General features: G+C 53.1%; 1 pseudogene; it reads left to right on the plus strand.

Moving 5' to 3' along the window:
- Positions 1 to 239: 239 nt before the first annotated feature.
- On the plus strand, positions 240 to 5,121 carry LOC138462417 (28S ribosomal RNA; annotated as a pseudogene).
- The last annotated feature ends 4,411 nt before the right edge of the window (positions 5,122 to 9,532 follow it).

The following is a 9,532-nucleotide window of genomic DNA, read 5'->3' on the forward strand; positions in this document are numbered from 1 at the left end:
GCAGGCTTATAAAAAAAAGCCTGGCGCTCCTTCTCCCTACCCCAGGGCACCTGACCGTGCCGCGTGTGGCTGTCTGTGGTGTCCCACGGCTGCCAGCACAGGATGGCCCTGGAGTGCAGGCCTCGCAACCATGTGGAGCCTGGAGCGCAGGCCTCGTGACCATGTGGGCTTCGGCCGCAGATCGGGACAGCGCACACTCAGCCGCTCCAGAGGCACGGGCCTGGGGCAACCACCGACTACGGCCACAGATCAGATGTGATCCGCTGAATTTAAGCATATTACTAAGCAGAGGAAAAGAAACTAACCAGGATTTCATCAGTAACGGCGAGTGAAGAGGGAGGAGCCCACCTCTGATGCCCCGCCCAGCTGCAGGCGTGGGAAATGTGGCCTACAGAAGACTGACTCTCAGGCGTCGCTCAGGGGGATCAAGTCCTTTTGATCGAGGCACACCCCGCAGACGGTGTTAAACCGGTAGCAGCCTCCAGTGCGCCGCAATCTGGTCTTCTCTGAGTCTGGTTGCTTGGGAATACAGCCCAAAGCGGGTGGTAATTTCCATCTAAGGCTAAATATGGCCCGAGACTGATGGCCAACAAGTACCATAAGGGAAAGTTGAAAAGAACTTTGAAGAGAGCGTTCAAGAGGGGGTGTGAAACTGTTGAGAGGTAAACGGGTGGGGTCGGTGCAGTCTGCACACAGGATTCACGACAACATGCACGGCGCACCCGGCCCCCGCAGGGCACCTTTCCTCTGTGGCGGTGCGCTGCGACCAGCTGCGGGTTGACTGGGAAGCCCCCAGGGGGGCAGGTGGCTCACTGCTCCAGCAGAGAGTGTTATAGCCCCCTGGCAGCAGTTTTGCTTTGTCCGAGGGGCTGAGGGAAATTAACCACTGCAGTGCCCTTCTCTGGCTCCTGTCCCAGCACCTCTTGTGTTCGCCCGGGTGGTGACGGGAGATGGTGCTCCCAATGCGACTGTGGACTACCCTCAGTGTGTCCCGACCATGTCGTACCGCTAGGCAGTGAGGCCCACGAAGGGCGCCAGTGTCATGATGCCTATCTCTAAGGAGCCAGGTCCGACCCAGCAACCCCAGAGGCAGGCATCATTATAACCCACGCCCCCGCCCCCGCCCCCGCCCCCGCCCCCGCCCCCGCCCCACAGGCAGTGCCAGCGTGCCCAAGCTGGGGCCCTTTGGACACAGTCCTGGTCGCCTTAGGCGCCAGGCTCATTTTGGACCCCTGTCCTGGCACCTTAGGCGCCAGGCTCATAAAGCTAGACAAGTGTTCAAGTGTTTTAATGTGCACTTACCTGATGCAGACCATGCTGCTACATCCAGGCCCTCTTGAGGCCTGAATGGAACTACTTTACCTGTGGGACTACTTTCCCCTGGGTGTGGTCGGGGAAGGATACATACCTGATCGGTGGAAGGATACATACCTGGAACTTCTTCCAAAGCTATTTAAACCACGCCCGATCAGCAACTCATGCTTCGCGTTGTTATGCTCCTCGCAGCTGGACGCTCACCGTGTCAGCTCCTGCATCTGGACTTCAGCCACGCCTGTCAGCATCCTGGGTCACCTGCTAAGAGAGAATTGGAAAGAAAGAAGACCTTACCTGCTAAAGCTGCATCACGGAGACATCACTCCGACAATCCTGAAAGGGAAGACATCATTTTAAAAGCATTTCGCTTCGATCGCTGCAGCGCTGCATTTCACTCACCTTTCCGGGCACCTCCATCTTCAGCAGCGATCATCCGAATCCGCAGCCACTTCCCAGAGCCTAGAGAAAAAAAGACAAGAACACAAGGTGAGAGAAGGAAGGGAATAGGAAAAGCTCAGTTTCCTTCTAAGACTTACCTGTTGGGTCATTCCCATTTCATTTCGGGTCCTGCCGCTTCCTGGCATTCCGGACCCCGGCCCCTATGGGGAAAAAGACATAAGCGTTAGCGCTTGCTGCAATAAGACAATGAACATTATTATTAAGCTTGAACTTTTGAACTTGCTACAGAACTCTTACAGCGCCTTACCTGATAGTCAAGCTGATTTGAACTCCCATCAAACCTCAATCCAGTGAAGTAACTGGGTTTCAACGCGCCCCTGCATCAGAAGCAGGATGGAGAACTCATCCTTCCAGACCCTAAGGCGAGACTTCACGGGGAATCGAGGAAGGGTATCGTGGAGGGTTGGAAGGGAGTGGGAGGCTCGAGCATTATTCCGTCAGTGGGCAATACTCCCTTTTCATGCACAGGGGAATATTCCTGCGAGCCAGAGAGTCCATCTTCAGAGCCCTGCGCTTCACCATAGAAGAAGCATCAGCACTCGAAGCCAGACCTGCGCCTCCGTGGGAATCAGGTGAGCGTGACAGCCAGGGGTCTGCGGTGATTGTCGGTTACCCACCCGACCCATCTTGAAACACAGACCAAGGAGTCTAACACATGCACGAGTCGGAGGGCCGTACAAAACCCTGTGGTGCAAGGAAGGACGGCGCCGGCTGGGGTGATATCCCGTCGCGATGGTCGCACAACTGGCACGTCTCACCCACTCTGTTGGGGAGGTGGAGCATGAGCGTGTGTGATAGGACCCGAAAGATGGTGAACTAGGCCTGGGCAGGGCAAAGCCAGAGGAAACTAATCAAACCATCTAGTAGCTGGTTCCCTCCGAAGTTTACCTCAGGATAGCTGGCGCACGGAAACCCCAGTTTTATCTGGTAAAGTGAATCATTAGAGGTCTTGGGGCTGAAATGATCTCAACCTATTCTCAAACTTTAATGGGTCAGAAGCCTGACTCGCTGACATGGAGTGGGCCACTTTTGGTAAGCAGAACTGACGCTGTGGGATGAACCAAATGCTGGGTTAAGGCGCCCGATGCTGACGCTCACCAGATCCCAGAAAAGGTGTTGGTTGATGTGGCCATGGAAGTCGAAATCCGCTAACGAGTGTGTAACAACTCAATTGCCGAATTGACTAGCCCTGAAAATTGATTGCGCTGGAGCGACGGGCCCATACCCGGCCGGCGCCGAGTGCCGCAGGGGCTAAGCTGTGACGAGTGTGAGGGCCGCTGCGGTGCGCACAGAAGCCTGGGGCGAGAGCCCGGGTGGAGCTGCCGCAGGTTCAGATCTTGGTGGTAGTAGCAAATATTCAAACGAGAACTTTGAAGGTCGAAGTGGAGAACGGTTCCATGTGAAGAGCAGTTGAACATGGGTCAGTCGGTCCTGAGATATGGTCGCGTGCCATTCTGAAGGGACAGGCGATGGCCTCCGTTGCCCTCAGCTGATCAAAAGGACAGTCGGATTCAGATCCCCGAACCCGAGTGGAGGAGACGGGCACACTTGCGGCGTCTAGTGCGGTAAGGCAAACGATCTCAGAGAAGCCGGCGAGATCCCCAGGGAGAGTTCTGTTTTTTTTTTGTGAAGGGCAGGATGCCCTGGAATGGGGTCACTCTGAGAGAGGGGCCCGAGCCTTGGAAAGCATTGCAGTTCCAACGGCCTCCGCTGAGCACTCGCTGGTCCTTGAAAATCCAGGGGAGATGGTGTAAATATTACACCGGGCCATACCTATAACCGCAGTTCTCCAAGGTGAACCGCCTCTGGCATTTTGGAACAATGTAGGTAAGGGAAGTTGGCAAGTCGGATATGTAACTTCGGGAAGGGCTGGGTCGGTGGGACGCAAAGCGTGGCTGGTCGTGCGCCGTGTCATGACAAAGCATCTGCACTGCCCCCCTCGCCGGGCGGCAACGACTCTAGATGCGAGCCAGGCCCTTACTGTGGATCGCCCCAGCTGCGGTGGTCATCTCTCTCCATTCCCCTCCCTGGGTTCGGAGCCAGCGTTCTGCCCAGCCGACACCTAGCAGCTGACTTAGAACTGGTGTGGACCAGGGGAATCTGACTGTTAAATTAAAACAAAGCATTGCAGAAGACCCACAGTGGGTGTTGACCAGATGTGATTTCTGCCCAGTGCTCTGAATGTCAAAGTGAAGAAATTCAATGATGCGCGGGTAAATGGCGGGAACTATGACTCTCTTAAGGTAGCCAAAATGCCTCATCATCTAATTAGTAACACGCATGAATGGATGAACGAGATTCCCACTGTCCCTACCTACTATCTAGCGAAACCACAGCCAAGGGAACGGGGTTGGAAGAATCAGCGGGGACAAAACACCCCTTTGAGATTCACTCTAGTCTGGCACTGTGAAGAGACATGAGGTGTAGGATAAATGAGAGGCCCTCTGGCCAACGGTAAAATACCACTACTCATCGTTTTTTCACTTACCAGGTGAGGCGGGGGCGAGCCCCCACGGGGCTATCGCTTCTGGCTCCAAGCACCCGCTGGGTGCGACCCGCTCCGGGAACAGTGGCAAGTGGGGAGTTTGAGTCGGGCGGCACACCTGGCAAACGATAACGCAGGTGTCATAAAACAAGCTCAGGGAGGACAGCAACCTCCAGCGGAGCAGAAGGCCAAACCGCTTGCTTGATCTCAATTTTCAGTATGAACACAGACCGTAAAAAGTATCCTTCTAACTTTTTGGGTTTCAAGCAGGAGGTGTCAGAAAAGTTACCACTGGGAAGCGTTATAGCGACGTCGCTTTCTGATCCTTCAATGTCGGTTCTTCCTATCATTGTGAAGCAGAATTCACCAAGCGTTGGATTGTTCACCCACCAATAGGGAACATGAGCTCGGTTTAGACCATTGTGAGAAAGGTTAGTTTTACCCTACTGATGATGTGTTGTTGCAATAGTAATCCTACTCAGTACGAGAGGAACCGCAGGTTCAGACAGTTGGTGTATGTTCTTGGCTGGGGAGCAAATTGGGCGAAGCTACCATCTAAGAGATTATGACTGAACACCTCGAAGTCAGAATCCCCACTAAACTGTAATGATACCGCAGCGCTGTGGAGCCTCGGTTGGCCTAGGATAGCCCGCCTCTGGGCCGGTGCGTAGAGCCGCTCGCCTCGGGACTCGAGTGTGGACAGAAGGGGGCTACCTCTCTCGCCCGTAGTTCACCGCATGTTCGTGGGGAATCTGGTGCTAAATCATTCATAGATGACCTGATTCTGGGTCAGGGTTTAGTAAGTAGCAGAGCAGCTACCTCGCTCCAATCTATTGAAAGTCATTCTCTGAGCCAAATTTTGTCAAAAGGTGCTGCAGGGGTATCCTTCCACCCGCTGTACCACGGGGCACACTGGAAACTCCTACTCACCCTGGGTGCACACCCATGGGGTGTGTGGGCTGGGCGGGTGGTGCTCTCCTCCCTTCCCGGTCAGCCTGGCAGACCAGATGGCCCCGGCCGGCGGCAGCAAGAGGGATGGCAGCTTAAGCCCAGCATGCAGAGGTGGTAGTGCCTTAAGCCCTAGACCCTGGACAGTGGTATCAGGGCAGGCATGGCCACCGGGCCATCTGGTTGGGGGCCTGACCGGCCATCTGGTTGAGGGACCGGGGCAGTCAGACCAGGTGGCCCCAGTGACGGCTGGCTCGGGAGGCTTAATAGTCTGTGTGGAAGTGTCGCCCTGCAGGGTGGCTCTGTGGCGCAGGTGGTAGACACCTGCTGCGCACCTAGACCGATGTAGGGAAGAGAGTCTGGGCCTTGGTTTGCCGGTGGCGGCTTAGTGCCCAGAGGCTGTGCCTTAAGTCCCGGCCCCAGTGACGCTGTTTCAAAGTGCAGAACTTCCACTGAACGCACAGATGGACGTCAGAAACGGAAATTCCAGCTCCTGTTTCCGACTTAAGTTTCAGTGGAGCTAAGGCAAGTGCAAGCAATGGAATTAGCTACCCTGCAGGGTCCCTGTACCTCCGCACGGGAAGAGGCTAACGCGGCCCGGCTGGAGCTACAGGGCGGCCATGGCACTCTCCCCGTCCTCGGGGTAATGTCACCCGTGTGTGATCAAGTCCAAAATGTGATGCTGGTGTTAAGGGGCGCCCCAAGCCGGCCCCTTTCCTCTGTGGAACTAGAGCCACTAAGAGCGGCCGGCCCCGAGTTCCATTGCATTCATGGGTTAGCCCCAGTCCCTGTGGCAAGTGTCACCCGTGTGTGACCAAGTACCCAAGCCCAGCGGCAGTCCCGGGGAGACCCGGAAGGGTGCCCTTCCTGGCCAGAGGGAAAAGCTCTAAAGGGGCCCCCTCTAGAACTCTAGGGTGGCCAGAGATCGAGGATGTCTGGGGTGGGGTGGTGCCACCCCGTGGGCGTCCACCAGTCGCTTGCCATTGGGGGCCACAGGCCCTTCCTGTCCAGGCCCTCTGGAAAGCATTGTACGACCAGATGGCCTCTCTGCGGTCCCTGCCATCTGATAGTTTGGGCCATAGGAATGAATGCAAGGACCAGATGGTCGGACTGCTCTGGAAGTCTGGATGGGCGTCAATTAGACATTTTTCTCCAGTTGGCTCTATAAGGAGCCTGGACGCTTTGCCAACAGATCCCTCTCTGTCACTCTTTGTACACAGATTACAAGAAAGCTTAGTCACCTTCCTCCAGATTACTATATACAGGGTGTGAGGGACTTGGTTCTCGCTGCTGAACACGGGCCCTATGGCGAAACCACCATTCCCCCCCGGGCCGGCCATGGGCTGTGCCCCACACAATGCCCCAGCAGAGACTGGCCTGCTGGGGGAACTCTATCTTGAAGGACTGTTTCTCCCGATTGGTCCTCTGGTCAGACATGCCATTAATACTTTCTCACAGGTCAGATCCCAGCGTCTCTCAAACACGCTTTGGTTGTTCCACTTTTGAAAAAGCTTTCTTTAGACCCTCTTGTCCTGGCTAATTTTCATCCCATTTTGCTTCAATTTCTTATGAAACTTTTTGAAGCCTTAGTCTGCTCTCTCCTGAGTTCCTTTCTCGAGTAATCTTTCTTCTTCCACGCTTCGCAATCTGGTTTTCGTCGAGAACGTGGCACAGAGAGGCTGCTGGTCTCCAACGTTGACGATGTGGCTTGGCTGCACGACTCGGGAGGTGTCAGTGCTTCATTATTACTTGACTTATCTGCCGCCTTTGATACCGATGACCATGCCAACTTACTCAACCAGGCCGGCCTTTCTGGTTCCGTTCTTTCCTGGTTTTCTTTGTTTCTCTCTGACCTAACAGTCAATTTCCCTCCCCCCTTTTCACTCTGTGCCCACTGCCTTCACATGTGAAGTCCCTCAGGGTTCCTCCATCTTCTCGGTTTTGTTTACCATGTACATGCAACCCATTGCCAAGCTTATCTGCTCTCACGGCTTCCAATGTTACTCTTAATAGATGACACAGATTCTGGTCCGTTTAGATCTCTCTCTCTGTCGAGACAGCAACCAGATTTAGGGCCTGCTTTGAAGCTGTGGGCGCATGGATGTTTAATAGCTGGCTCAAGATGAATGGGGAAAGAATGGAGGTGTTGGTGGTGGGCCCTCTTGCCTCTACTACCTTTTGGACTCCCTCATTTTGGCCATCTTCCTTGGGCCCTTTTCCTGTTCCGCTAGTGAAGGATTTAGGGGTTAAGATATTAGGCTCTCTGTCTATGGAATCTCAGATAAGTGCAGTATGTAAAAGGGGCTGGCTATCTTCAACTGGTTCTTTGTTTTCACCTTTTTCAGTTACGTGCCCCTGTGTTGTCCGCACTTGTTATGTCCGCCATTGACCACTGCAACACCCTATTTCTGGCACAACCTGTCTACCTCTTATAGCACCTTCAAGTCCTGCAGATCTCTGCAGCCAGAGTAGCCACTTCCACACCTAGTTGTGCTCACATTACTCCAGTTGTGCACCATCTTCATTGGCTACCCATGGCCAAGTGAATTCAGGTCAAGGCCCAATGTCTAGTTCATTGTGCCTTTTATGGAACTGGGGCAGAATATCTACAGGCCAAATTCTGTGTGTACATTCCTGCTTGGACACTCCTCTTGGCAAATGCCTGTCTTGTTTCTGTCCCTGATTCAAGACCACTCATATTGCAGACCAAACCTTTCTGGTCACTACGGCCCACCTTTGGAATTCTATTCCCTGTGCTTTACGTAGCACTGAGAACTATCTCCGATACTAAAAACGTACCTTTTCCAGCTCTTTCCATCCTCATTCCGCTAGCTAGCGCGAAGATCACTTTGGGTGTACGCTGCAGTTTACAAGTATTGGTAACATAACCCAACACATGGAAGATACACAATTAAACCTTGTGAGCCTCTGTTCACAGGCTCAGACAGAGGGAATAGGTCATTGGGAATTGCAGGGTTGAATGGAGGGAAGCAACCAGACTTTGCAAATGCTTTTTACCCATACCCGAGCAAGCCCCTTGTGACAGACTCCAGTCTTACAGGTTGAGGAGCCTAATGGGGCAATGGGAGGTCCATGACCTTTATAGCTCGGAGGAACAGGCACACCATATACATTGACTAGCACTCAGAACAATCTGACATTGAAGGCATTCTGCACCATCTGGCAGGTCACCACTGCGTGTTGATCTAAACTGACAACACAACAACTCAGTTTTATGTCAGCATGAGGTCTGCAACTCTCTGCATGTCCGCACTCAAGTTGTGGGGCTGGTGCCTGCAATGTTTTCCCAATCGCGTCACATGTGGCTTAAGAGGAGAATGTGCATTTCGGTGCTGGACTGCCCCTGGGCAGGACAAAGACTGATATGCAAATGGATATTTCCCATCTGTGAAAGGCACAGTGAGTAAAAGCAGTGGCTGCGAACTCTCAAGTGGTTAATAACCACTGAACAGGTTATCAAGCCTTGTTCTATCGAGAGAGGGGCGCCCGCTACCTTTGCAAACCAAATTTCAAGGAACCTGGGAACGGTAACCCTAGGTCACCTGGGGGCAACCAGACGTGGGCTCCCTCTCACTGTGCTTAGAGAGGCATCAGCTTCACCTCACTGATGATCCCCAACAAGGGTGAAAAACGTGTATGGGGTTGCTGGTGGTACTCTCGTTCAGGTTGGAATTGCCATTGCATTTCGGTGCTGGACTGCCCCTGGGCAGGACAAAGACTGATATGCACATGGATATTTCCCATCTGTGAAAGGCACAGTGAGAAAAAGCAGTGGCTGCGAACTCTCAAGTGGTTAATAACTACTGAACAGGTTATCAAGCCTTGTTCTATCGAGAGAGGGGCGCCCGCTACCTTTGCAAACCTAAGCTAATCAAAGAGTTCTTATGACAACCCAGGAGAGTAAAAATGTAATGTTCTGTGTTCACAAAGTTCCAAATTTGTAACAAAACTTGGAGAATGGCTCCCTTCTATCTAATGTCTATATACTTCAGCATTAAATCCTTCAACGTGTTTAATTCCCTCCAATGCTTTGGTGTTCTCTTTACTTAAACACTGTCTTTCAACTTGGCCCCACTGGGACGAGCGAGAGGCTCCTCGAGTCTCTCAACTACTCAATACCACAGTCTTATGGAATTGACTAGGGAATTGCTTCACAAAATGGTTTACTTCTTTTTTCTGTTTCCAGTTCATAAATTGCCCCGGACCCCTCCTGGAATCATCACTGTTCCGTTTACCTTCTCTTAGGGAATTCGTCACCGGTTTTGCCAGGGGTTGTGGGTTCGATCGTCTACTTTCTTCTTCCAC

The sequence above is a fragment of the Ambystoma mexicanum genome, chromosome 1p (assembly GCF_040938575.1).
Source record: "Ambystoma mexicanum isolate Mex_15411 chromosome 1p, UKY_AmexF1_1, whole genome shotgun sequence".
Taxonomy (NCBI): domain Eukaryota; kingdom Metazoa; phylum Chordata; class Amphibia; order Caudata; family Ambystomatidae; genus Ambystoma; species Ambystoma mexicanum.